General features: G+C 45.8%; 1 protein-coding gene across 1 annotated transcript in view; it reads right to left on the reverse strand.

Moving 5' to 3' along the window:
- LRRC4C (leucine rich repeat containing 4C) overlaps positions 1-22781 on the reverse strand; it is a 168605-nt gene extending 145824 nt beyond the window's left edge. Inside the window, exon 1 of the mRNA XM_036258741.1 lies at positions 22511-22781. The gene's annotated coding sequence lies outside the window, so the exon portion shown is untranslated. The remainder of the gene's footprint in view (positions 1-22510) is intronic.
- Positions 22782-27836: the final 5055 nt, after the last annotated feature.

Here is a 27836-nt window from a genome sequence, read left to right on the forward strand (position 1 = left end):
TTTCCGCTACCACTGGGTCTACAGCTGCAACTAACAAGATCATTGACTGTTTAAAGGCAGAACGGAGTTGAGAGTTATCATGTGTATCTGGTGATTTTGATCACAGTGGTGTGTACAAACAATCTGGGTAAGCCAGCTCTAATGCATTTTCTATTTTTCCTTCCTCAATAAGGTGGCCACTGGGAAAAGGCTGAGCGTAATGACCTAGGAGCCCCTACGATAAGCCAGGTGTTGCCACAGAGTTGTAAACCCTCAATTTGAGCAGCCTGTTAAAAATGCTTATAGGCTTTCATGCACTAAAGGGTTGGATGCCCTTTGGGTATCCCAAAATAATTTTCAACATTCCCACACCCAGTTCTACCCAGATATATTTCCTACCTAAGGAAAAGCAACCAGCCTGTAATTCCAAAACTAGTCCCCAAGGGACTCCTTTCTTTCCAGCAGACTATAAACCTGAAGGCTTCGGTGTACAAAAATTCTGTAGTTTCCTCTGCTTTACCAGCTGTCTCCAGACTTTCGAAAACATGAAACGTGGGAGAGACAGCAGAGAAGCTGCCTTTTCCAGACCAGGCAAGAGCTTCAGAAGGGTTAAATGACATTCCCTAAATTACAGAACACAAAGGCTATGAACAAAAGTCAAATTCCTTCCCTTGCTAACTCTGAAAGTCTGTGTAATACAGAGGATTTCACAGCCAGCACATGTGGGTAGGGGTCACCATACCGCATGCCGGCATTTTCCATCAGACAGGCTCAGGTCCTGTCTCTGGCTTAAACTGCTGAAACGAATGTGAACTTGGGATACTCCCTGCCTCCTCAAGCTACTGAAACTATATTTCTCTCAACCCTAAACTCCTCACGGGGTTATGATACATTCATTCTTCATCTCCATCAACTCTAAATGTGGACTCCAATTTGTCTATGTGGATGAAAGGACATGAAGACCTCACAGGGAAGGACTTTTTTGGCTGACACAATGGATGACATGGTGGAATCAGTGGGCCCATTCATAACTGCATCCCAGACGCAGGGACTCATATGAGAGCGTTTTATTGTATCACATCCTATGATTTGACAAACTAGGAATGAACCACGCTGCGTAGGCCACTGTTTCATCTCCAGCCTCATTTAGTCATTAATACGATTTGTCAGGCTAGCGTTAAGTCCCATTCCAAAAGGTTATATCTAAAGTTCATTGCTATAAAATGTCATTAAAAACCGTAGCATGAGCCCTGGCCGGGTAGCTCAGTTGGTTAGAGTATGGTTCTGATACGCCAAGGTTGCGGGTTTGACTCTGGATCAGGGAACAGACAAAAATCAACCAATGAATGCAAAAATAAGTAGTACAACAAATTGGTGTTTCTCTCTCTCTCCTAAAATCAATCAATAAAAGAATTTTAAAAAAACAACAACAAAAAACTTAGCATGATACATCAATCCATGTCCACACATTATAATGGGCCTCCTCCAAGCTGAATATATTATACTCAGGAGTTCCAACATTGAGAGGTTTCATTAAACAGAAGTTACATGAAAAAAATGGAACCTATGATGAGAGACTACTTTGAGATTTCCAAGACAAAAAGCTATTTGATGGCTATTTTACAGTTAACACTTTTTCTCCAATGGCCTCAAAAAAAAGCAAACAACAAAATGATTTAATCACAAAGGATAGCATAGCATACCATGAATCCATTTCTGTACACTCACGGAACAAGAGAAAATGAGTATCTGGAAACAACAGACTCAAGCCTTCCTTGATACATGTATGTCCAGTTCAAAAATCAAAGCCTATGATACAGATATAAGAAGATTGCTGTGAGTGGTGGCTTTGTAGATGATCCATGTAAATCCATTCCAAGAATCATCGACCTTTTAATCAGGATCCATGGAAGTGATTCTATGAACTCCCTGAGATAACTAAAATATTGCATGTGTAGAGGGGGAGACAGTAAAAGTCCCATAGCTTTTATTACATGTGTAAGGTATATAAGACCCAAAGAGAAAGAACAAGTGCTCCCAGGCCTGTGCAGCTATTAGTGCATCTAATAATAATAATAATAAAAAAAATATAATTTCTAGTGAGTAATATAATTTTAATGAAACACCTTCCTTAGATTCAAATTCTCAACCAAAAGTCATCTTGGAGGAAAGCAAGTTTTATTATAAAGGCATTAATTAAATTATTCAAATTCCATGAACAGAGTATAAACCTATGATTCATTCTCTTTTTCTATCACTGCCAAGACACCAAATGCATTACAGCATCAAAGGGAAAAAAGGGTTTCCGAATGATAATTTATCTTTTCAAAAGGCGTGTGTGTGTGCACATTCAAAGTCCTTGACTCAAAATTGATAATCTGCGCCTACTAGCTTTTCTTCTCTTACACAGATCTTACTTGTGGAAGGCACTCATTTCTCTCGAATCTACTATTACACAATTATATCAAAAGTGTCCCAACTACCCACCACTACTTGGTAAAACTCTATTTTACTTTAATCAGTTATTATAACCAAACTGTAGAAAGATGGCAGGAGCTGAAATTTAGCAGCAAATTCTCAAATGGAAAGCAATGTCGACATTTCTGTAACACATGCTTTTTTGTTGTTTTTTACTTTTAACTTTTGGGTTGTGCTCTCATCTTTGACACAAAAAGTTAAAGCAATACTACCTAGCTTTCAAAGGGTTTTAATTTTAGAATACTTTCATGTACAAATTATCGAAGAAGCAACAACTATATCTAAGTACATCCTTAAGTACATCCTTTTTATAATGAAAAATATATTTCTTGTACAAATGTAAAGTAACCCTTCATTACCTTCTAATCTCCCACATTCTGTCATAATCCTTATACAAAAAGACACTAGAAGTAGAATCTAGACTTCTAAATTATTATCTACCAAGAAATATATATATATCTGTGGATATATGTATTTATATATACATGTGCGTATATGCATGTGTAAATACATGTATACATATACACATATATATATTTTAAACTTATTTTTTCTTTATTGATGTTGAGAGAGAGAGGAAGGGAGAGGGAGAGATAAAAACACCGATGAGAGAGAACATCGATTGGCTGCCTCCTGCATGCCCCCTACTAGGGACAGGGCCCACAACCTGGACATGTGCCCTGACCGGAATAGAATTCGTGACCTCTTGGTTCATGGGTCACCTCTCAACCACTGAGCTACACTGGCTGAGCTCAATTCAGGACTTTTAACAGGGCACAAGGTAGAGAAGGTAGAGAAAATCAGAGAACATATATATAACACATTTCCCTTTTAATCCAATTTCTTTAGGCAAGTAACTAAACGGCTTGAATGAGATCCAAGAAAAGACTCTTTTATGACAGATGCTACTCTTTTACAAACCACATTCCACCCTATTTTATCACAAAACATATTTTATCAGCTGGATGCCATTTGTAGGAATTTGAAAGAATGCTTCCATAAATGGAAAAATGTCAAAAAAAAAAAAAAAAAAAGACAGTAAACACAATTTTGTGACAAATGGCCACCGTACCCATCATTCACGTGTGGTTATTACGTGGTAATGTAAAGAAGAATGAAACACGATATGGTTGTTAGAGACAGAAACAAAAATAGATTTTAAGTCAACACTTTTTTTTTTTTTTTTAATCCTCACCCGAGGATATTTTTCCATTTTTTTGTACAGATAGAGTGGGAGGGAGAGAGAGGAAGGGAGAGAGAGAGAGAGAAACATTGACGTGAAGGGACACATCGAGTGGCTGCCACCCGCACGACCAACCAGGGCCGGGAACAAACTGCAACCGAAGAACGTGCCCTTAGTGGGAACCGAACCCGGGTCTCTCCGGACCGCAGGCCGACGCTCTAACCGCTGAGCCAAACTGGCCAGGGCAAGTCAACACTTTTTTTAAAAGAAAACTAGCTGGTGGCTCCGACGCAGGTGTGGAAACCTATTATAGCTTCATGCATAGGTTCCTTCTGATGGAAATGAGGTGAACATTTCAACCAGGTATGCAGACCTACTTTCCTCGTGGAACTGGGGCAGGTGGGCAGGGGCTATTTGGGCATCTGCCGTAAACGCATATCACTGAAATCTGAGCAGGCATCCGAAGGGAATTCTCTAGGTTTATCAAAAGCAGGAGTGAAGTTCTGGCCAGTAAGCTGGCGAAGGAGAGAAAGAACAAAGAGATGATTGTTTCCACAATCACAAAGAAAGGAATTCCTGTGTGCTGCAGGTTCAGTGGGTCACTTGGCTGCCCCCAGACACGTGACTACTTCTGAGAAATAGGCGGACGGCTGCTCAGTGTGGGAAGTCCAAGGAGATCTCAGGGGGAGGGGAGATTCCAGTCAAGCCTCTGGCCACATCCAGGGCTTCTCTTTTAATGAGTTAATATAAACTTCAAACCAACTGCTGAATCAATGAATTCACCTACTTAATTTTGCAGTTAATTAGTGGAAGCAAGTCTGAAATGAAGTGCTTACCGGGCAAAACAGCCACACACACACACACACGCACACACATGCAACTCTAACGTGAGGAAGGACTTGGCTGGATGGCGACCAGACAGGAAAGAATGGCATTTGGCAGGTGTGATGAAACAGGAGACCGAGGAAAGCGAGAAGGTGGGAGAAAAGGAAATGGCCATGCAGAACACAGAGAAGGGGAACCAGAAACCTGAGTTTCTATTCTCTCTGACACATACAGTCGTGTCACCCGCAGAGGCCCCACGCGATGCGGTGGACTTTAGCAGGAGCGCAGAAGGACCACAGCACAGCCCCATCAAACTTTTCACTTTCGGCCAAGGAGACTGGGAGAGAGGGGGACACGTGCTTCCGTCCTGCGGCCGTGACCAGTGCACCTCTGACAGTGGCGTTCAGCAGGGGGAAGGGCCATACGCGGGGGCCGCGGGTGACATGGGCTCGCGTGTCCTAGTTACTCTCGGCCGCCAGCTGCAGGGTTTCAGGCTCTAACTCGTACACCTGAGGCAGCGGTCTGGACTGAACCAGGGAAGCTAGTGACAGACACGGCGGGCATTTGTCACAGCCTTGTACATAATGTGCACTGCAGGGACTGGGATATTTATACAGAGAGAGAGATATATATATGGGCAAACTAGGTTAACAGTTGTTTGTATGGAAAATAATACAATGACTAATAAATAATATAAGAATAAACTCTGTTTCACATACAACTGTAAACTTACTGTGTCCACCACTGTATGTATGTATGTGTGTATGTACACACACACACAAATATATATGTATAGACATATACACACACATATATGTGTGTTGTATTTATATGTGTGTATATATGTATATATATGTAAAACAATATATATCTATATATATAATATACACACATACATATATAAACCTTTCCTGCAGGTAATTACATTATGAGAAAATTCTTTAAAACACCACATACCATCCTAATCATTCACCTTTATAAAAGGCACATTTTTTAACCCTCATAAAAAAATAACAAAAAAAATTGTTGTATAAGTCATATCAATTTAATTTTGTGAGAAACTGGCAACATTTTGCTGTTTCCTCTGTTGATCATTGTACACCTCATCAGGACACCTCGCCCATTTCTGGGTTCGCTTCAGGAACCAGCTACATGTGAGAGTAATACGCAAGCAGGAGCAGGAGATTGTAAGCACTAAGAGTGACAGCCTCACTGTGCTCCGCAGAACTTCCACAGACCAGGGAGCTGGAGAGGAGACCTGTACACATGAGCACGCGTGTCCCTCGGGGACCCTGGGACACCGATCCATCACGGCAGCGGGACAGAAGCAGGCGGCCCTCTGGGGAAGCCAGCCTCACCCACAGAAGCACGTGGCTTTGCCTAGGGAGCACCCCCTCCCTGCTAAGCAAACAGCCGGGGCTGGGAATCACGGGCTCCGAAGAGCAGCTCTCTAAAGGGACTCCGCAGGAAACTCAGCGAAAGGGAGTTCTTTTTATTTCCCCATCCCACTGCCAGGTGGATGCCCCAATGGGGGAGGTTGCCTTGCCCCAAGTCGACTCCATGAGGCCATCTTTTTAAAAAAATTAGTAAAACTCTAATTAAAAACAAACTGCTTTAAAGAAAACAGCGGTTGGAAGCTTGTAAAGTAAAACATCACGGTTTCAATTACGAAGCACATGGAGAACGTCTCCAGCATGCTCCCCCCTGCAGGCTCCCCCATGTAGGCTCCCCCGTGCATGTTCCCCGTGCAGGCTCCTCCACGCATGCTCCCCCAGGCAGGCTCCCCAGGTATGCTCCCCCCCATGCAGGCTCCCCCATTTAGGCTCCCCGTGCATGCTCCCCCGTGCAGGCTCCCCCAGGCAGGCTCCCCCATGCAGGCTCCCCCAGGCAGGCTCCCCCCCATGCAGGCTCCCCCAGGCAGGCTCCCCCCAGGCAGGCTCCCCCAGGCAGGCTCCCCCCAGGCAGGCTCCCCCCAGGCAGGCTCCCCCAGGCAGGCTCCCCCAGGCAGGCTCCCCCCCAGGCAGGCTCCCCCCAGGCAGGCTCCCCCAGGCAGGCTCCCCCGGGCAGGCTCCCCCAGGCAGGCTCCCCCCCAGGCAGGCTCCCCCAGGCAGGCTCCCCCCCAGGCAGGCTCCCCCCAGGCAGGCTCCCCCCCCAGGCAGGCTCCCCCCAGGCAGGCTCCCCCGGGCAGGCTCCCCCCCAGGCAGGCTCCCCCCAGGCAGGCTCCCCCCAGGCAGGCTCCCCCCCAGGCAGGCTGCCCCGTGCAGGCTCCCCCATATGTCAGGCCTGCAGGACAAGCCAAGGGGCGGCCCTCAGGGAGCCTTCAGTCTAGGAGAGGAATCAAACAATAGGCATGTGGAACAATTACCCATACACACCAGGACACAGGACAGGGACACAATACAAATACACAAGCTGGAGCCCTGGCTGGTTTGGCTCAGCCATTAGAGCGTCAGCCCACAGACCAACGAGTCTCAGGTTCGATTCCAGCCAAGGACCTTGGTTGTGGTTCATCCCCGGCCTTGGCCAGGGCCCTGTGGGAGGTACCAATTCATGTGTCCCTCTCACATCGACGTTTCTCTCTCTCCCTTTCTCTCCCTCCCACTCTATCTGAAGATAAATGGGAAAAATCCTCGGGTGAGGATAGAAGAAAAAGAAACACAAAGTGGCACTGAGAGAAGAGGAGGAGCAGATAGGTGAGGCCCGGGAGGAGGCCCAGCCCTCGGGCCGCAGCCCTCCTCCAGCGAGGGGTCCGCGAGCTGAGGAGCGGGGGTCCGCCAGCTGAGGAGCGGGGGTCTGCTAGCTCAGGAGCGGGGGGTCAGCTAGCTGAGGGGTGGGGGTCCGCGAGCTCAGGAGCCGGGGGTCCGCCAGCTGAGGAGCGGGGGTCCGCGAGCTCAGGAGCGGGGGGTCCGCGAGCTGAGGAGCGGGGGTCTGCTAGCTCAGGAGCGGGGGGTCAGCTAGCTGAGGGGTGGGGGTCCGCGAGCTCAGGAGCCGGGGGTCCGCCAGCTGAGGAGCGGGGGTCTGCTAGCTCAGGGGCGGCGCCCTCCGGGAAACCGGTGACAGGGCTGGGCCGGAAGGGAGGGCAAATCCACGGGGTTACCGTTATCTGGGCCTGATAAACGCTAAAAGCCTGCACGAGGGTAGGAAAGGCACGTTCTCCAGAGGATATGAAGCAAGAGCGACTCTGCCTTGCCAGCCCCGAGGGCGCGAAGCAGTAGTTCAGACATTAGACAACAGTGAGCAGCACCGGGCTGCCCCTTTCGGGCTCGGAACCGCAGACACGGTCACGTGTACAGCAGGCGATGAGAAGAGTCCCCAGCTGACGAGCACGCCGTCCGCAGTCTACTGCCCCCGTGCAGTCTTTCCTTTTGCCTCTTGAATCCCAGACAAAGACAAAGGGCAGAGGGCCCCAGAAGGCCCACCAGAAGTCACGTGGGACTCGGGACACAGACAGCTAGTGGGGATCATATCTCTGTGTGTGTGTGTTTACCTGTGCACACGAGGCAGCGAGTGTCGGTGTTCACAGATCCTGCCACTGCAGTGTGCTGCGCACGCCCCCACCCCGGCAACGTCCGTCTGGGAAGGAAAAGAGAGGGCGATGCGCTGAGGGAATAGGAAACTGATTTGGGGCATTGCCTCCTCTCTGGCCCCACGCCCAGGTGAGCTGAGAACAGCAATTTTGTTTAGTAGCTTCTTGGGAAAGGCAGTGACAACAGTGTCCAAGAGCCACAGCCCCTTCTGCCCCGCCCCCCCCATCCTGGTAGGGAAGAGTAGAGAGTCTTAGTTGCTGTGGAGGAAAAGGCCCACCCTCCCTCTTCTAGAGATGGAGGCGGGTATCTTCTGATAGTTACAAAGGAGATAAGAGACACGTGGCACAGCCTTCAGCAGCTATGCAGGTGACCGCTGGTGTCATTACATCTTTAGGGAGAGAGCTGCCCACTACTAAGATCTGCAGAGGTTTTGAAAGTCCAGTTGCCAGGAAACCACTGGGATATGAAATGTTTCTTCACTCTCCCTAACCTATGACCAACAACAAGACCTCCCAAAAAACACTCTTGGGGGTTACTTGTGGTGATCTCAAATGGTTGTATTTAAAATAAGTGGTGGAGCCCGGCCAGTGTGGCTCAGTGGTTAAGCACCGACCCACACACCAAGAGTCGCCAGTTCAATTCCCGGTCAGGGCACATGCCCAGGTTGTGGGCCAGATCCCCAGTGGGGGAGCATGCAGGAGGCGGCCAATCGATGTTCTCGCTCATCGATGTTTCTATCTCTCTCTCCCTTCCTCTCTCTCTAAAAACCAATAAAGAAAAAATAAAATAAAATAAAATGAATTAAAATAAATTAAAGTAAAATGAAAGGTGCAGAAAAGCTTCACTTCTAGTGCATCCGGAGTGGGGTCTGGGCAGGTGCCCTGGGCCAAGCTAGAACTGAAAAGCTCTGTGACAGGTTGTCAAAGCCAAGAACCCAGGGAAAGAGGAGGAAAGGCAAGAACAATGGAAACACAAGTGAGGTCAGAGGAAAGAATGACAGGTCTTTGGTGTTTTGACTTATTTACACTTAAAAAAAAATGTAAGTGTTTTGTTGTTGTTTTGTTGTTAGTAGTCTCACATGAGAGGTAGCAGAGTATAAAAACCAGAGTAGACCACACCAAAGCAGAGTCTGTGACGTACCAGCTCCGTGCATGGGTAAGTCATCAAACCGACGTTCCCTTTCCTCATGTTTAAAGAAAAAAAAAGGTGATTCCTTCCTCGTGGATTCAACATCATTACAAAAAGAAAGCATTTCAAATAGTGCCTACGTAATCAGTCAATAAATATTACCTAGTATTGATATTTTTCACATTATTATTGCAGATTTTGTAAGGGCACAATGAGATGAAGTATAAAATAACCCACTACAGTCCCTACAAATACAATAAATTGGAGGGGAAAAAAATGGCAGTCTTCATGGATTTCACTTTCCAGGCACAACCTACTCCAGCCTTGCTTTATAGCAGCTTTTCTGAAAAGCATCTGAATTTGGTTTGAGTCTCAATTTGGAGCACATCGCTATGTAAGTATGAATAAAGAGTCTATACTGTGTACCATGTGGTACGCAGCGTGTAAAGACTGCAAAAAAGATCATTCCAAGTCCTTGAACTTGGGAAGCCGTCATGTGCTAGGAATAGGTCTACTTAATAAGTATTTGTATCCAAAGCCCAGATACTCAGGTCGCCCACTTTGCCTATGAAGAAGCAATGGCATCATGCCATGTTCGCTGGACCACTGTCCCTAGGGAGGCAGAATGGAGAGCTCAAGGATGGACTCTGTCACCGCTGAGATCTCTGCAGTGGGGATTCTACACAGTTTAAAGAACTTCTACAAAGGACTTTTATTGGCTGCAGAGGACTGCTTTGTTTCTGCTTTTGTGTCCTTACCTCCAGAAAAAGCCTGTACATTCTCTTTCAAGAACGAGAACCCGTTCCTAGATGGGGGGCACAATGCAAAAAACAGCATGAATGCAGCTCAAGTTGTTCCTTTGAAAAATCAACAGCTTCAGCCAGATGATCGGCAAGAAGAACAAGACTCCTTAGATGGTTATTAAGCCTGCAGTACCTAAATGCAATGGAGCATTACAGAGAAGTAAAAACAAAATGAACCCTGCTAGCAAGTTGCAATGTGAAATGTAACTTGCCCTTCCCACTTTCCACCATTAGACCTCTGGCATGGATTAGTGGTTACATCTCCAGCACCTCACCCCTCTTCTCTCTCATTAACCCCTGAATTTGGGTGCATTTGAACATCAGCTCCATTCCACTCAAGGGTCTGGTCCTTGGGTGGGCATATGACCTAACCTAGTCCAGCCAGCTTAGATCTCAGGATGCTCTCTGGAAATAGTGGACAAAAGTGGGAATCTTTCTTTAGTGGATGGGTAAAGGGATGCACACCAATAGTCTGAGGATGGAAATGGCCCATGGAGGAGGGATAAGCCAAGAGAACTACAGAAAATAGAACAGAAGTCCCCTTGACACTGTTCACATCTGGATCAAATCACACCTGAATTTTATGAACCAAGGGAATGTTCCATGGAACGTGTCAGTGAATTTTCCTTTTTTGTGCGTAATCTTGTTATCTTTCATTCTCTTATTTCCAATCGAAGGCATCACAACTGATACAGTGCCTGAGAGATCAGTCCCACAGGAAAAACATTCATCCAGCAAACAGAAGCATATTCCAATGACCACTCTGCTCTGCTTTCCAAACTGTAGTTATACCAAAGCTGTCAGGACCTTGACCATTTCACATTCAGAAACACACCTTCTAATGCCCGTTTTCCCTTTCCATGAAACAATCTGCCCTACATAAGTTTTTAACTTCATTCTGCCTGAGGCCCATGCCTATTGATTATTTCATAATATTGTTGTAGGAAAACACCTCTTATATTTTTTACAAATAACAGCCTGAATGCTCTCCATGGGCAAGCATTCTGCTCAAAAGCTTCAGCTGCATCATTTCAATTATAACTCACCACAACCCGGAACTACATGTATTCCCATGTTGCAGGTAAGACAGCTGAGATTCCAAAGGACTAAGTAAAATTGCCCAAAGCCACAGATTTAAGACGTGACAGGGCTCAACTCCATCTGGCGTCTAGGTTTTCATATCATCAACCTTGTGGAATCCTGGGGTGTTTGAAATAAGAGACATGCAAAGTGCCCGACAGAGAGTGCTCACAGCAGTTAGCCAGCAGTGATGGGGCTCCACTGTGGGAGAGAACCTGTGTTTCTAGCATCACCAGTGTATGAATCTGAGAAAAACAAACACAAAGAGCTCCTCCAGATTGAATACCACCAAGGTCCCTGATGACTGACTGGGCTCTGAAGTCCCCGCCCCCTCTTTCAGGTGAGTACCTGGGCGTGTTTGCAGGGAAGCCCAGAGACAACCTTGATGTCGGCCCTGAAAAAAGCACCCACTGGCCACCTCCAAAGCAGTGATGCTCAAAAGCCCTCCTATTTCCCCGTGCGAACCCCTAGGAGACGTGGTGCCCCATTCCTGGCTGAAAGGCCCAGGAGTGCCTCACAATGAACAGTAGACAGAGCGATGGGGCCGAAGGCTTTCGGACAGACAGAGCCTCTGTTCCCTCTTGGCTGCAGCGAGCAGCAGCAGGGTTGGACCCGAAGTGATGGCGCTGTGCCGGAAAAGCACTTTGGCACATGCCGGGATGTGAAAGGCTCTAATGAGACCGATTTCACAATTCACTGGCCACGTGCATCAAGCGGCAAAGATTTCTTCCTAACAGCCTGCAATATATCGCAGGGCCCAGGTCTGCGTTAGGGTCCCCCACACCCACTACACCAGATCCTTCGCTGTCCCCCCTCACTTCTCTTTGGTGGTGAAATGAGATAAAGGGGAGACAGCTAACTTAAAGAGACAGGAGGCATTTCCAACTGCAGATCTCTCTGGGTCCGTAGGAACCTTCCAAAGACCTGCAATGCATGCTAATCCTTCCTCTGGTTAAGAGAGCGGCCCTCTTCATAGTCAAGTCATTGTTCTTTCTAATTGTCAGAGACTTCTGCTCTGCACTTGCCTGGAGCGAGCCGATGAACATAGCACCACAACACCAACCACTGGGATACGTTCTGTGTCCCACCAGCGAGGGGAAGCCCCAACCCTGCTTCCATCCCCTCCTTCCGTCTAATTAGGTCTTTAATATGTCAACAGACAGGGAGACCGGGACAGAAGGCTATGTGTCCGAGTCACTTGCTGCCTAAAAGTGACCGAGAGGAGTTGGAATGTTTTTGTTGATAACGGGGAACAAGTTGAGAAAGTGAGGACAAAAGAAAGAACCGAAGGAGGAGGAAAACGATGGGGAGATGAGAACTAAAGACTGGGGGCGACAGGGATGGTGGGAGGGAGGGCGAGGAGAGGGAAAGGCTGCTGGCAGCTTTGAGGAATCCAAAAACATGTAACTTCTGCTGGAAACTATCGCCATGGCAACGTCCAAACAATATAGAGACAGCCTTCAGAGTTCCATTCTTGCCTTCCTAAACACCACTGCGTGGATGTTAACTCTTTTAGGGTGACTTCTGACTTTCCACCTTTTCAGTTAGAAGACATCTGAGTGTCCTGAATTACTCCCATAATGTATTTAAATTAATTCACTCCCACAGGGTCTGGTCCCTGCAGAGGTGATTCTCACTGGAGATCTTCAAACTAAGCTATGAGCATTCTCCCTTCCCAACTTAGAGCAGCCAAACTCACAGCATTCTCTCTCTCTCCCTCCCTCCCTCCCCCTCTCCCTCTCCCTCCCCCTCTCCCTCCCCCTCTCCCTCTCCCTCTCCCTCTCCCTCTCTCTGTCACTCCCTTCCTCCCCTCCCCTTCCTTCTCTTCTCCTCTCTCCTCAGGTTGTAAAAATCAGCACATTCTGAGATCTGGCTCAGGTTCAACTGTAAGCCATTCAAGAGAAGCAGGCCAGTATACTTTCAAATGTCATGCACCTCTCTTAAAAACCCCCATGTTGGTTACTGAACTTTCCAACATCATTATCAAGTCACTGGTTCAAAGAATACATGTCTGTTGTCCTGAGACTGAGTTTTTTAGTACAATGTATCCTAGGCTCAAAAATAAAACAAAACAAAATGAACAAGATCAGCTTTATGTGCCCTGGCCGGTTTGGCTCAGCGGTTAGAGCACTGGCCTGCGGTCCAGAGAGACCGGGGTTCAGTTCCCGCTAAGGGCACGTACCTTGGTTGCAGTTTGTCCCCGGCCCTGGTTGGTCGTGTGGGTGGCAGCCACTCAATGTGTTCCTTTCAGATCGATGTTTCTCTCTCTCTCTCTCTCCCTCCCACTCTATCTGAACAAAATATGGAAAAATGTCCTCGGGTGAGGATTAAAACAAAAAACAAACAAAAAACCAAAAACGATCAGCTTTATGGATAATAAGCTATCTATTAAAGCACCACAAATCAATCAACTCATTCTAGGCAAGGCCACATTTACAATGACCATTGATTTTATTTATTTATTCATTTATGATTTTAGAGAGACAGGGAGAGAGAGAAATAGAAACATCAATGAGAAAGAACATTAATTGGCCACCTCCTGCATGCCCCCCACTGGGGATCTGGCCCACAACCTGGGCATGTGCCCTGACCGGGAATTGAAGCTGCAACCTCTTGGAGATTGGGTCAATGCTCAACCACTGAGCCACACCGGCCAGGCAATGACCATTGATTTTAATAATTATAGGACAGTATTAGTCATCATAAGAAAACAGACCTTATTCTTTTTAAATCTATAAAATCCAGCCCCCATCACAGATACTTATCTCTAAGCAACAAAGAAAGAAATATAATTGAATGGCTAAATTCCCCTCCATCCTGTACAGTGAACTCGATGAAAATCAATGGGATAAAACAAATGGACCCAGGCCAAGGAAACAGCATTGTCTCGGCAGTTTGCAGTTTGTCAAGAACCACAGACCACACTCAGCGCTGGCTTTTGGAAAGAAAACTTCCCTGCACAAGTCCTGATGCTGTAGCACAGGGGCTGTAGTAATCAGGGAATGCTGCTTTGGATGTTCTGACAGCAACATGTTGTTGAGAGGACTCAAAGGAACAGCTAGATCTAAAAAGCGCTGTGAGGCATCACTATCAATGCTCTCTGGTTTACTAACGCTACTATTAGAATAATCCTACTAATCGCTCAACTGGAAAGACACCATCAAAAGTAGAAGAGAAACTCGATTACAAAAAACTAAAAGGAAAACAAATGTCCAGTGCAACACAGTCAAGGCATTTATATGCAAAGACTGAAGAATAAAATTCAACCATAATTAAATAGTCCCTTACCATTTGCACTTTTTTTTTTTTTTAATCTAAGCAGGCTCTTCTGCTGTTTCTTAGGAGGGAAAGGAAGCCCCCTTCTGAAGCATGAAACTGGAGCATCTTCTGAAAATGTACAGCCGGCTTCATGAAGCCAGGTGTTTGCATAGTGTGAAAAGTGACCAGCTCACCAAATGTTGAAATGCGAACACTTTGACTCAGCAGATCATTTTTATTCACCTGTTGCATAATTCCGTATTTGGGTGTTACGCAAACTTAAAATTCATAGTCTTTTTCCAATAGTCAGCCGTGAGTAGCATGGCCCACTTTACGTAACTGTGTAGATTCAACAGTGCACAACTCCAAGGGGCCTTGCGCTTTTGTGAACAATATTCTCTGAGCGATGCCACAGAGGAGTGTGTGTTGTAAAACTTGCAGTGAGCCATTAGCGCATCTAATTAGCACTAAAATGTATTTACAGGACTACTATCAATATTTCAGAAAGCCGGCTAGAAATCGTGCATGTTCTCATGCAACTGCATGAGGTAATTAAAACATCCTTTCTTTTGGCTCCATTTATATTAACTCAAGTTGACAATGTTCATCCAGTGCATTTCAGGAACGATGATTGGCAGGTCTGTGTTTTCAATTCGACAACATGGAGGAACAAACTGCAATGTATTTATTAGGCAAAGTGGTTTTGAAATAGGTTCTTCGAGGAAAAAAAAATCAAAGGTGATCTTAGGAGCAAAAATACTGGGGAAATATTGGCCTACACACTAAACTGACTCGAAGACCTTCTTACCCTGAAGACGTGTACCAGTCCACGTATTTATTGGTTCTACCACACTATATTGAAAATTCTTGTGAGCTATGTAACATGTAGATGACAAGACAAGGACCATATCCTCAAATAAGTCACAATCTAGTGGCTTTTGGCCAAATAATTAGATATAACAGTGATAAGAGCTAAGATGCATGTATGAATAAAAGTTGGTGTACAGAGGACAGGGAGACTCAGTGGATCAAGGGGACCTGGCATATTTTCCCAGAAGAGGTAACATGTTCTGTATTTTGATGTCTAAAGAGTATGTCTTAGACAAACAGAGTAACTCTCACAAATTTTGTGCCGAATATAGCCTGGGATATCTCCAGAAGAATAAAATATTCAGAAGGGCAGACAGATAAGAGAGGATATGAACAGGTTGGTCAGACCATATTATCAAGAGAAGAACCTTGATTTGATTCCCTACATAAATTTATAGAACAGAGAGAAGGAGATTTTTAGCACTATGTTTTAGGATGATCCTTCTGAGGGAAGAATAAATAATGGGTTACACAGAAGAAGAGTGGGCAGCAACAGAAAGACAAAAGCTGCAAAGACATCCAGGACAGTAATGATAGAATCTGAACTGAGAGACAAAAAGCGGAGCTTAAGATAGAGCATAGATTTGATGAGTGGTTGGATGTGAGGGAGCTTAGAGAGACAGTAATATCATTGAAGCTGAAAACATATTGCCTCCTGGAGAGAAAATCATCAGTTCCACCTGTTATGCTTGCAAGGCCTACAGACCAAGTAAAGAAGTGGGATCTTGGTGGCCATGGAGATTTAGGCGTCTTCAGCATCCGCAGGTGGCTGAGGCCAAGGATTTGAGTGTCATCTCACAAAACAAGCCCCGCCGACAGCTCAGCTCTCAAGGATGCAGACAGACTGGGACCAGACAGATGCAGAGGGAAGTCCTGGACATTTAAGGATGGAGCAGGAGAACGAAGTGACCTGAATTCAAGAAGTGACAGCAAGCAGCCCTGGAGTCCCTGGGTGCGTTTTGGAAAGCCAGCAGCAGAGATGCCGTCAGGTGCACAGAGAGATCAAACATGACGAGGGTTGAGATCAAACCCATCAAGTTCATAGTATCCTGGAACTAAACTCCAAACTTATTAGCATGGACCGTTTTTCTCACACAATTCTGACATTCCAGATGATCTCGTAGCACCTTGCAAAGCCTTTCTGAACATTAGTTATGTTGACTGAGTTAGGATAACTTTTCCCATCTTTCTGAAAAGTCGTCCCTTCCTCACTTCTGGGCACACTTGGATATTACTGGGCCAAAATACGCAAGGGATAAGTGACAAGCGTCACTTCAGGAAACGGAAGGGAGACTGCAGAGTTCTCCATCTCAATTACAATATTCACACTGACTACCAGGTTAAATGACAGTGAGCTACCACGTTTATGTGTTACCAAGTCACCGAGTCTGAATTTACTGACTCTGATCTCATTTCTAAAGTCAGAAGAAATGTAGTTTCTACTTCCAGCTCCGCCACTTAGTTGCTGCATAACCTGAGACGAGATACTTTACCTCTTTATGTTTCAGTTCCATTAGTGAGGATTAAGGAGAAAACTATGTTATATTTTCAATATACTGCCCGGTGCATATCAAATGCTCAATACATGATAGTTACTATCACTGTAACGAAATTATACCCATAACTTTCGTAAGTGATGAGAGCTTCCAAAAGCACAGAAAGTTGCCATCAGCTTATACCAAAGTTGAAATAAAAGTTCACAAATCTTATATAAGTTTTTCATCTTTTTCAGACTTCATTATAAATCTGATTGACTTTGGAAAACATTATCAAAAATAACATTACCAACTTGGATAGCAGAATCGGCAAAAGATTTTCATTTATATACTCAGTAACTGTGAAGCATAAAATACTCACAGACTCTCAGTTAAATGCTCCCATTTCTGTGAAAAGCAACCAAAGACTTCAGTGAAAGGTGATCTAGCATTTATTGTGTGCTGATCACTCATCCAACACTTAGACATGTTAATGCTCCTGAAACGCCAAGAAAAATGATCTTCAGTTTTAGAGTTGAGGTAACTAAGAAATTGCAAGGTTCATTGGCCCACTTAGGATCCCCCGGCTAACAGGTGGTAAACAAAGTTGGAACCCAATGTTGATCTATTCCAAATCTCATTGTATTTCCTCTACAAACCCTCTAGAGAGTTCTTTCACCTTCTGCTCTGTACATCAGCCATTGTAACATCAAACCTGCCTTTCTCTCAGAATACTGCGCTGTTCCCCTCCACAGTTTAAAAGCTAGTATCCTGAGATCAAGAATTTTACATATTTAATTCCTAGGAATGTTGAATTCCTAGGTAGTCAACTGTGAATTTGTATCCTAAAATCTTAATGCTTGAAGGAATCTTAGATTTCACTTTTATTTAACAGAGAAGAACATAAGACCAACCCTGAGAGAGGTAAGATGACCTATATAAATGATTACAGTCTATTACTGACAACATCAAGAATAAAATAACTATATATATTGCATCACCTAACCCTCAGGCCTCAGCTTCCCCAACATGAGGAAATCACTCCATGGTGCTTAATATCTGCCTGTGACGTGCTATTTGTATATACGGACACAGTGCCGACACACTCATTGAGATTTCTCATCAAGCTTCTGTGAGCCGCATAGGTGCCTATGAGCATTTGAGTCTCTGGGAGAAAATATCTCTTAAAGTAAGTTCAATTAGTCAGTCAAGGAATATGTATCGCAGGCACCCTATTTCTCAGACATGCCTAAGAGGGGCTGAGGACATGCCAGGAAACAAATAAGATCCTTGCCCTCAGAGAGTGTCACAGGCACACTATCTTAGCTACAGCGTCTGCCCAACCCAGTTTCAAGTGCCGAAATGACACTTCGCCAGAGAGATCATCTTGAAGGAGGGTGCAACAGACTCTCGATCCCTTTGGAGAGTCTTCCAAGACACCATTTCCAAATCACTAATCGTGTTGCTGCCTGTATTATAAAATAATTGACAATCTAATGAAACTTCACTTGGACGCAGTATATTTTCCACAGTTCACAAAGGACACTGCAATCTTTCCTGAGGGAATGGCATCCGCCGAAGCACTTCCAAATGTATTGAACGTGGAGGACCTTACCAAAAAGGGCAGCAGCTATTTGCATTACTCCAGCCTGAATCTTGTCTATGTCGTTTTCCTTTGTCACTCTTGACCAACATGGTCGGACATTAACTGCTTCTGTCAAACAAGACCACATTTGCTTTTTGCAAACCGTGCATTCCCTACACTGAAATCAGAGATGGCCAATTGAACTGCACATTTATTGCACGCCTGCTGCGTCTGGTATATGTAATCTGATTTCATCCATGTGGCTCTTCATAACCGCTGTCTCACAGACGAGCATACAGGCTCAGAGCGGTCAAATGGTGCGTGTGCTGCACCTGACCCCGTGGAGAGCTGAAGACTCAAACTCACTCAGGATGCCAGAGTCCAAGTCTACTGAGTCTCTCCGTTACATTTCAGAAGCACGCAAAAAAAATAAAATGTATCAGATGGTAAGAACGTCCATAGACGACATCTTCCTAAGATCAGTGAAGATGGTTAACTTGAGGATACTTCTCCAAAATGAACACGGGTTTCACATCGACTTTGGGATTGAAAAGAAGCAATATAGAAAGCCAATGGGCAACTCCTGAGCCTGACTGTCGGTTATAATGTACAGATAGGACATCAAGAATAACAACGACAGTAGTAGGAGTCCTTCCCCTCAAAGGGGGAACAGGTCTCTGGAAGCATATTGAGGAAATGGACACAACACTGAACTACTGTTGTAGAGAAGGGAAATACAAGCAAAGACCGTGACTGGCTGCTTCAGAAACCATTACTGAGTCGTCCAGAGATTTGTATATGCAAACAATAAGACACTTATGTCCACATAAAATCTGGATGGGAAAAACGACCAGGACTTGATCCTATCACAGTGTGAAGATGTATAGCTAACATCGAAGTCATTATAACTAGGAAGACTCTGAACCCAAATTGTAAAGGAATGGAATTTCATGCCATCTAATTTAAATGACACTCCTGCCCAGAAATCTGTGCTTATTTTGTGTGTTCCTGGTCCAGAAAGTGTAATATGCAGCTAAAGTTATCCATTGAACACACAAAATATATCATATGCAACTTTTAGACCAAAATTGTACCAAAATACGGAGAGTATTATTTTTCCCTGAAGATCTCATTGAAGTATTATCTTTGCTGAGATTTCTGTTCCCTATACTTTAGAGTAAATCCTCATCTCCAGTTTCCAGCTTGAAGGAGCATTTCAATCTAAAACGATATGTTGCAGCCAGTCTGTCCTGTTAGGAACTCAAAGGAAGAATCTGGTAACCAAGGTGGGGCCAGTCCCTCTCCCTGGAGTGTAGCCACTGGAACTGGAAACGTGTCTGGCCAGCCTGTGTTCATTCCCAGGGAGTTAATTCCAATTAACCCTGCACAACCTTAACAAACAGCTCTTTAGAGGGTGCATCACACTTGGGGCTTTGCACAGCATTACTTGTAAGTCACCAAATAATTCAAATTAGTTGAATTCTAGTTTGTTGATATTATCCATCCCATCCCACAGATGAGAAAACAGAGGGCCAGGGAAATTCAAGGTATGGCCCAAAGCGTACAACTGTTAAATTAGAGGAAAGAGATCGTTTAAAAAGGGAACTTCAGGACTTGCAAAACGCAGACATCGCTGGGCCTGGGGGCCTCCGCAGAAGCCCAGTAGTCCACACTCCAGACTCACAGATGTTACCCAGGGGGCACCAACTTCGGCCCTGCAATGAGCTCACAGGGTAAGCTTCCAGGTCTGCCATGGCCATCATCTTCCAACAGTCCACGAACAAGTTGCCTAAGACGCAGAGCCAACTCTGACTGCCAAACCAAAGGAGCTAAATCTCAAGTCGGGCAATGTGTCCCCAACTGTAGCGCCGGGGAAGTGAGTGATTCGCCAGATGAAAAATGATATCCTTGGATGCTCCATCATCTCCAGATATGAGGAACAGGCTTAAGTGGGCAAGGGCTGGAGGAAACAGTTCAGCCCACAGTGTGAAAGACATTCACCCCCCTCCCCTCGCTTCCCCTCCCCCGCCCCTTCCCTCCTCTCATTCAGAAAAGTTTGCCTGTGTATGTAAATGTGGAAGGTACAGCCAGGGGGTGAAGATGGGAGAGGAACATACTCCGAGGTCTCATTGGAGTAGCCGTGAAGAGATCTGAGTGTCTAAAAGGAAAAAAGAAGAAGAAAGAGAAAGAAAGGGAGAAAACCTCTCCTGATTGGACGAGGCAGCTGACTGAAAGGCTGGGTGAAGCCCAGAGCTGAACTACGCAGTAAAAACGTCAAAATACATCTTTTTCTTGTTTCTCTTTTGCCAGTTGTGCTAAATCGCAACTGGGCAGGAACTTGACTTGAGTCCATCTGTGACCACAGTGGTGCCTTAACTGAGGTCATGTAGAAACAAAACAGACAAGCAAATCAAAACAAAACAAAAAACACAAAAAGACTGCAAGGAAAGATAAGATATGCAAAAACCTACAGGGATATTGGGGCAGGGGGAGGGGCACAAACCAGAGACCCTGCGTGATCATTTCCACGGGCTGGTCAATGTATTGCCTGCTCTGTGTCCCGACAGGAAACTTGTGCCCAGGAAAACAAAGTAGAGAAGTGCGGGGCTCTGGGCGAGCTGAGTTAAGGAGTAATGAAAAGGATAAGAATGGATGATGTGAGTGGAAGAGCAGGCTCAGATGCTTTTAGCAGGGTGTTTCTGGTTTCTATTATCACCTCTCTAATATAAATCTAACTCCATGCTTCCTTAATGACTCTCCGGGGACCACCACTCATTGCATTAAATGTGCCCAGCACACCGAGAAGGGCCCAGGAGAGCGCTGCCTTTCATCTCCTTCAGGATACACGAGAGTTGTGGAATATATACACATATGTACATACATATGTATATTTAAATAATATTAAAGCCATTAAAAAAAAAGGACTGAAAGGGATCTCACACTGGAGGCGGGCTGGCCGGGGGCCCAGAGTGGCAGGAGGTTATCCTGAGTCCTCAGGGCAGCTACTTTCCCTGACCCTTCTCAACAAAAATGGCAACTGTGGGGACAGAAGTAGTCACACCACGTATGGCTGGCTCCCATCCAGTTTGGACTCCAAACTGAACTGTGTCTGCGGTCCTGAGGCCTGCGTGAGTCACCTGTCTCACAGGGTCTGGCCACTCACCAAAGAGTTACAGCTCCAGTACCCTCTGTTTCCTCTTTTATTGGCATGGGATCTCTGGGGAGTCTTCCGACTCTAAAGTTCTATGAGTCTATGGTTCTCACAGAAGGCCCCCCAGAGAGGAAGAAAGAAGGGTGAAGAGAAAGAGTTCTGTTGAAAGAAAAAGAAAGCGAGAGAGAGAGGGAGACAGAAAGACAGACAGACAGACAAAGGGGATGGCAAGAGGGGTGATCCTACAGGCCCTCAGCCCTTCTAAGCATTTGCTACCCCTTATTTTGCTTCATTGGCCTCTGTCCCCAGAAACAAAGCTGTCACAGACCTTTTCTTGAGCTCCTTTACCCAAGTGACCACACAGGATACTCAGTTTCTGCCTTTTTCTCCAGAGCCCTGTCCTGGTGATGCTGGGAAGGTTTCTGGCAGAACCCAAGCCAGCTGCCCAAGCTGTCTGCAATCTAGGTAAAGCCTCTCTGTTATCCAAAGAAGTGGTTAGTTACAAGGAGGTGGGGTTGAAGAGTAGTGGGCCCTGGCCCCTCATTCTTAGCTCTGGCAACAATCCAGGTCATCTGGAGACCACACCGGAGCCTGTGTTAGCAAGAGAAGGTGGGGAAAGTGTAGCCACCTCTCTCTCTACCACTTCCTCCCCCTACCCACCCTTCCTCCCTCCATCCACCAGGAGCCAGAAGCCATCCTTCATTGGCTGGGTTTATTATCATATTTCTGTGTTGATACATTTCGTTGATCTGCAATGTCAGATTGGATAGTGAAATTTAAATTAGGCCCCTTCGATTTCCAACGGCTAAACATTTGTGCATCCAACTCAGGGGCTGCCATCAACTTAAATGCACTGTTGAGTGTCAGTCACACAGCACAGACTCCCCACACTGCAGCGGCTTTTTTGGGGAGATCCCCCCCTCCCCCCAAACATTTGCAAAGGCATCTGCCCAGGATGCAGACAACCTGCATCATGAGAGCAAACCAGCTTATCCCAGAGCACAGGCTGATGGAGCAAATGCCGGGGCACCCCTCTCTCTCATTTCTGGCCCCCTACAGTGATGTCTTTAAAAACCACACTCAGGAAGGTGAGGGGATAATGGGACAAGAACGATAAATTAATGAACCTTTTTCTTCATCAATAAATAAGAAAGTAAGGATCACTCACTGTATTTTAGACTGATCACAGCAACATCCAGACGGAAATCCAGGTGGTTAAGAACAAGCGAAAACGCATGATCTTGACACCAAAAAGGAAAAAAAAAGAAAAGAAAAGAAAAAAGGAGGTTGATGAAAAATCCAACTGCAATTATCCATCAATTTTAGTCAACACAGGCACAAATCCAACTGTGCTCTGCTGGTTTCTCTCCCCCAATCAATGCCTCCTTCTGCCGCGGTCAACTTTTCTTCTCCAAAATTTCTTTGCAGATGTATTATTAATTTCCTCGAAACACCACCACATCAGGTCTTTACTTTCCTAAAAAAAGCCCCAAACTTTTCATTCCAAAAATATATCCTTGGCTTACTTTCTCCTGTATAGAAAAAAATGAACATACTTTTTCTTTGTGGCTCCTCGGTTCTCCATTTCCAACCATCCTTGGAGGGGGGGCGGGGGCAGCTGTGTTATTATTATTTATTTATGGCAGAGCACACCAACTCCCGCGGGCCTGGCACTGGTCTATTTCATTTCCCAATACTCCCAGTGTCACACACACACACACTGTGTTAAGATCCAGGTCTCACAGGAGAAAGCTTCGTCCTTCCTGCTCTCTTGCACAATCCACCGCGTTCTGTTCCAAGAGCGAGCTGCGTCCCGCATCCTTCATTTTTGCAAGGCACCCAACCGCCACCGCCGCCAAAAAAAAAGTCTCCTTTTACATCGCCGATTCCTCTCCCCGGCCCCCCTCCCCCCAGAAGAATATGGGGATCAACTCCCCCCACTCATCGCCCTCTCGGCCGGCCCCTTCTCCAAAGATCTGATTAGATTTCTCATCACAACACAGTGCGCAATTGGATTTTTGATTTCAGCAACCCGGCCAGCCACCTTCTCCGCTCCCTCCAAACTCCCTGTTATATCCTGTCTCCTTCCCTCCACCGCCTCTGCAATTTCATAATCTCACGTTAAATGGAGTGCGGGGGGTGGGGGCGGGGGCGGAGGTAGTGGAGGAAAATTTCAAGGCTCCGTCAGCTGTCAAGAAGAAACCCATTCCAACCCCCCTCTACTTTTCTTCTTTAAAAAGGCTGGGGTTGGGGTGGCTTTCGCTCCCTCTGTCCCCGCCCCCACCCCGCACCGGGTCCAGTTCCTCCGGGTGTTGCAGAACTCGGCGAGCAGGGCCGGGATCACGGGGGAGACGCGTGACGCGGTCCCTCGCCGGTGGCCCCCGCCAGCCCCCGGGTCCCCTTCTCCTCCATCAGCCGGCGGCGGGTCCGGGGGCGCCGCGGCGAAAGAAATGCAAACTGGGCTTTTATTTCAAAGGGGAGGGCGGAGTGCGGGGACCGACGGGGTGTTAGGCAAGTTCAAAAATCATATGGACAGAAAAAGAAAAATGGAACGAAAAATAAATCCCTAATCGCGGGCTCCTCTCATCCTCCACGAAGGAAACTGCAGCTTTAATCTCATTTCCAGCTGCGCCGGGTACATTTTGGAGCCACAAGTTGGTTCCTCGGGGCGCAGACCTTGGCGACGCCGGCTAGTCCTCGGCGGGGAGACGCGTTCCCGGGAGCGCAGCGGCTCCGCCGGCCTGAGCGCCCCGGCTCCCGGCTCCCAGCGCGGCCGAAAGCCCGGTCCCGGTCCATCCACTTCGGCTGGAACTCTCTACCTTCCCCTCCTGCTCCTCTCTCCCCCCAAAGAAATAAATGCTCTCCCGGTGCCGGCGGCAGCTCCTGAGTCTAGGCTTTCCCTTGGCCAGTGCCACGGCCAACCTTTAGGGTCCTAGCTCCCCCAAATCTCCTCTTGGACTGCAGTCTCCTTCCTTCCTCTGCCCCTCTTCCCTTCCCCTTTTCCTTCCCCTCGTTCTTCTGTGATCAGTAAAATACAATTACCCAATTACCTCCCATCATCTTAGCACTGATTGGTCAATTGCATTAACACTTGAAGTCGGGGAAGCGGGGATTTGAGCCTCTGCGGTGGGGCACCGCTGCCACCTAGAGGACAGGGCCAGAACGACTGCGTTTCGAAGCCACCCCCACGTTCTGAGGTTAGTAATGGGCAAAGAAACTCAGGGGCTGTGTGGGAGAAGTTGTCATTTTTTTTTTCTAAAAGCTTGCCTGTTTTCATCCTGAAAGCCAGGAGCTGGAGCTACAATGGGGAAGACGATGAAATGAAATTACCACTAGAATTCAAAGATCACACCAAAACCGCAAAGATAATGCTTTTCGGTTGCAGGGCCAGACCCTGTCTCTCCGCTGTCTAGTCAAGCAGGCTGGTTACAGGTAAGGCTAGTACACTACAGACTCTTGCTGCCTAGGATGGAAGGAATCTGGGACTAGCTGCAAAGCCGCGAGGGAGGGAGCCTGCTGTCCAGAGGATAATCTCTCCAGGATGAAGCACTGGAAAGGCAAGCTAGGAGCCTGCAGCCTATGCCGTGTTGCAGTAAATTGGCCTGTTCAGCAAGTACAAGACACCCAGGACAGTGTGACAACTCAATTGCAACATCCCTGGCTCCTGGCTGTGGGCTTTTCTAACAAGTCCAATAGAGGGTGGGGGGTAGCAGCTGGCACATTTCAATTTCACGGGGTCTTTTTAGTTGGAGGGGCCCACAAAATAACACTATGCAATTGTCTTAAGGCCCTTTCTGTAAGTTTTGATTATTCATTTTATGTAATTCAAACATGTCACCTTTAGATATGAAAAGGACAAAATAGGGAATGATAATTCAGACAATAAAAGATTATATATGTTGGGGGAGGAAGGCAAGGAAATATTTCTCTCAAGCTGCACAATTAATGATCTGTGATGATTTTCTTTACTTTTCAGAGATCAGCATATGTACTTGGTTTAAAATAGTTTTAAAGCGGTTACTCTATTTGAGCACAATACAGACGTAACGATTGAGTCTGTATGTGACAAATCATAATGAGAGTGGCATTCAACAGAAAGGAGAACTGTGTACTAAAGGAACACCAGAGGCATATACAAGTTCACACCAAATGTTTCTTTTCTTTCCTGTTCCCTTTAAATTTTTTTTTCTTGGGGGGGGGGGGTACTTGCCCCTAGTGGGAACCAAACCTGGGACTCTCTGGTGTGCAGGCCGATGCTCAACCGCTGAGCCAAACTGGCCAGGGCTAAAATTTTTTTCTCTATTTATTTTTAGAGAGAGAGAAAGGGAGAGGGAGAGAGAGAAACACTGATGAGAGAGAACATCGATTGGCTGCCTCCTGCATGCCCTACACTGGGGATCGGGCCCACAACCTGGGCATGTGCCCTGACTGGGAGTCGAACTGGCGACCTCTTGGTGCATGAGACGACGCCCAACCACTGAGCCACACCAGCAGGGCTCCTGTTCCCTTTATAGTACGTGCATATTTTCTCATTTAAAGATAAAAATTAAAAAGAATTACGTCTGCACATTCTTTGGGTATTAAGCACATGCTCTAATATGTATTTCGGATATCAGCACCTGCAAGAGGAAGACCTTTCTTTACACATGGATTTCAATTTTTCATAATTTCTCCATCTATCTGGAGAGCTTTAGTGTAGTTATGAATTGCACCAAAATGTGAATTTGTTGAGGGGTAAGGTCATTGCTTCAATTTTTAAATGAATGTGGTATTGATTGTTTTAAGACACTAGTGGGCAGGTGACTGTAACTTTAACTTGTCTTTTGAAGCTCTGACACGTCTATGCCAATTACAGTTTATCAACTAATAAACCATTAACAGGTGTGCTCACTAGCCGCTCTAGTAAGCTGCACAGGTGTCTACCCTTGGGTTCTAAAGCAAGCTAAAAGCCCTTGTGAATGAAAATTTTTTTCTAGGGATTTTGACAGCAAGGAAAAGGGCAATGGCTTATTTTTCAGAGCTGATTATTAGCTACCTACCAGACATCTCTAAAGCCTTTCATAATGAATTAATCTATCAAGCAAAGCAGCAGGAAGGATCTGTGCTATTTAGCCAAAATGAAAAAGATAAGCCTCCCCTTCCTGTTTACCTTCCCATTCAGCAGCTACAATTTTTTTTTCTTGCCCCAGCTACCCATTCACACTGTAGGACCTTGAATTACTCATTTGGCTTTTACTTTTGATTCAGACTCAACTGGTGATTATCGGGCATCCATATATGGGTGGGTCTCTCGCTGAATTCTCATAAACGTCACCTTATCTAAAATTCAAAACAGCCTCCTGAGATATTTTGAAGATGGGGAAAGTGACTCTAAAGCCACGTTTTTGGTAAATGACATTGATACATTTTGAATCCGGATCTACTCAATTCCGATTCTTCCAATTCTGCTATCACTTCTAGTTTTGGGGAGCCAGGGGGATGCCTGTAAGACAGTCCTGAGCATGGCTGTCCTTACGGGCTCTGAATCCCAGAGGTGAATCTGTAACCCTGTGGGGGAATGGAATTGTCCCATTTGTCACTGAGCGAGCTTATTCAGAGAGAATCGGAGTAAGAAGTGAACAAGCTTAACTGTCATACAAATGCGCATGCCAACTAAGTTGTTGTTGAGTAACAACATAAACACGTTTCTTCAGTCGAAGTTGTCAGGTACCGTTCAACCATCACAGGGCACGCGTTCAAGTCAAATTTTCAATAAAAGCTCTTTTAGAAGAAAGAATTGCCTCCTGAGTGATAAATTGATCACATTGTCACACTTGCAAATGGCCCATCTAGTTACCAAAAAAAAAAAGCAAGCGCAGGACAAATGCGGTTCAGATGAGATGACGGGGAGAGAGGATCGCTGTGCTAATGGGCAGGTGTGTTCTGCGGCCGCACAGAATTCTGTTGGTTCTTTGTAGGCATTTGGGCGCGGAGACGAGACTACCGCGTTACTTCACTGTGTGCTGGTGACTCTACCTGGTATAATCTTGAGCAAACAGCAGAGGACAGCATCTTGTAATCACAAATACAGAACAGCAAGCCAGACTGAATTTAAACTTTGCTTGAAAATAGAGAAAATATGGATATGTCTATCGTGTTTGTTAATGTTGTTCAACAGACCCTAGGCGACTCTAGCCAAGCACACTATATACTTGAGATCTGAGTCTTTGTGTTACAAATTCTTTTCACTTTTCATACTGTTCAGCAGGGACCAGAATATCCTGTGGGGTAATCCTCTCAAGCTTGCTTCTGTTGTCACACATAATGAATGGCATGTGAATTAACTTCTGTAGGTGAATGATACAAGGCCATACATAGTGGGAACCCCTTACATATGTTATGCTAGACTGAGCTCCAAGAATGCTGTGTTTTAGGGCTAGAAGATATTCTAATAGAAATCTAACCTTTGTTCCTTGACATATAAAGATACTAAAGTCAAGATACAAATTTACAAG

Source organism: Molossus molossus, unplaced genomic scaffold (assembly GCF_014108415.1).
Source record: "Molossus molossus isolate mMolMol1 unplaced genomic scaffold, mMolMol1.p scaffold_m16_p_13, whole genome shotgun sequence".
Classification (NCBI taxonomy): Eukaryota; Metazoa; Chordata; class Mammalia; order Chiroptera; family Molossidae; genus Molossus; species Molossus molossus.